Source organism: Trachymyrmex septentrionalis, unplaced genomic scaffold (assembly GCF_001594115.1).
Source record: "Trachymyrmex septentrionalis isolate Tsep2-gDNA-1 unplaced genomic scaffold, Tsep1.0 scaffold19, whole genome shotgun sequence".
NCBI classification, from domain to species: Eukaryota; Metazoa; Arthropoda; class Insecta; order Hymenoptera; family Formicidae; genus Trachymyrmex; species Trachymyrmex septentrionalis.
The window spans coordinates 1,430,033-1,432,023 of NW_017305071.1; the positions used below are offsets into that span (position 1 = coordinate 1,430,033).

Here is a 1,991-nt window from a genome sequence, read left to right on the forward strand (position 1 = left end):
ACAAGATTTGAAAAATAATAATAAAAAGCATAAACTCTTTGCTGAAATATCGATTTCTCCTTGTTTATTATTTTAACTGCAAGAATTCTAAAATTATGCATACTGAAATGATTAATCAAATGCGGAATTGCGCGTTGTTATTTTCTACTAAACATTCCGAGAATTTCAAACTATATACATAACATTTAAACAGTCGACATTAACGTGAAAGAAAATACTTGTCTGTTTGAATTAAATTGTAAGAAACGAGTATTTTTGTCATATTACAGAACATCTCTATAAAATGACTTTCATTCCTCGATGTTTCTTATAATGGAAAATCAAACAATAGGGTAGTGCATAGTTATTTACTATAATAGGCTTTAATTTAACCTAAATACAAATGGCACCATTAGTAGAGTGTATTAAAGTCAGAATGCAGAATCAAGAATATAAATATATTTTTTATTTTATTCATAATTATACTACTGTAAAGTTTAAATTATATATAAAATTAAAAGAATATTCCACAAAATTATTTTAACAAAATACAATAATGAAATCAACACTAAGATACAGATATAAATATTTTTTACGGAAAATATACTTTTTATGATAAATATCTTTTATCATGCATATTTCTATTCACGCAAAGAAAAATTCTAAATATTTCTCATAAAAATTTATCTTTTAACAAATATTTTTTTAAATATACTTTATGGATATGTTCCTTTCGCATGAATTATAATGATGCCTCTAATTTGTAAGATATATCGAGATATACATAGCAATCTTTTCCGCCTCTTTATACACCCACTGATAGCAATATCAATGGCAAAAAGCAGATTCCACACGGTTCATAATATGTCGATAACACAGACCGCGATTATAAACAAGCAGTATAAACGAGCAGTAGAAAGCAATGCACGTAGATCCGTAAAGATGAATGGCGATTGGTTATGTAAGGTGCGAGAGTATTTATACGTCGGTCCAAAATAGTCCACAAACCACATTCGGAGGTGTTCACGTTTCTCTAATAGCATATGGTTGTCGACACACTTTTTATTGGCAGCAAAGATGAATCACAATAAAAAAAAACCTACATTTGATAAATTAAAAGATACTGATGTGGTATTTAAATATCTATTCACTCGTTTAGAAATTAGCGACTATTTATTGTTTGTATTACGGCACATATTCCACGTCACATTTACTAATGTAGTAATTTAAATGCCTAGCCGAGGTGGATCCTGTTTATTTTTATTGTAAATCGATTTATGAATGTTCTTTTTTATACTTTTCTATTAATGTAATATGCCTAAAGCCGAGTGTAAACTATTTCCAGATTTGTTGATGTTTCGGATTACATGCTTGCCTTGATGCTCTAGTCGTGCGAACAGCGTATATGGTCGATCGCGGAAAACCCAATATTTCAATGTTTACTTATTAAGATTTATGACAACACATGTGGTAAGATACTGATATATAGTATACGAGTGCTATATCCCGAATTCCGAGGCTTTATAACTCCAACAGTGATAAATCCAAGAAAAAAATCATAAAAAATAAATAATGTTTGAACATATTTTTATATTTTCTAACAATGTTATGCAAAGCATACGAAATTTTGTAATTACTTAATAATTAAATTCTAACATTCCTTTCGTAACATTATTTCACACGTTAAATTTTTCAGAATCATGAAAATGCATATAAATGCACTACAATTATATATTATTCAATTATTCAATAAACTAACTTACTATATACATATGTATAATGATGTAAATGCGAACTGTCACAATAACTCGAGCAACGTACATTAAACACTTGTGCACATGCATTAATCCACTTAACGTATTAGATAAGTGGCGGACATTCATATATACACGACATATATGCAAACATTAAGTGATTAAAAGCTTTAAAGTAAAGAAAATATTACGTAATATAAAATTATTTAATATAATTTTACTAAAGTTTTATTGAATTTTAAATTTTGATATATATAT

The 1,991-nt window shown here is 27.6% G+C and overlaps 2 protein-coding genes across 5 annotated transcripts in view; one reads left to right on the forward strand and one right to left on the reverse strand.

The window, feature by feature from the left end:
- LOC108746866 (dynein heavy chain 1, axonemal-like) overlaps positions 1-1,991 on the forward strand; it is a 94,175-nt gene that overhangs the window by 49,658 nt on the left and 42,526 nt on the right. The window lies entirely within an intron of this gene.
- LOC108746869 (thyrotropin-releasing hormone receptor-like) overlaps positions 1-1,991 on the reverse strand; it is a 33,829-nt gene that overhangs the window by 28,233 nt on the left and 3,605 nt on the right. The gene's annotated exons all lie outside the window — the stretch shown is intronic.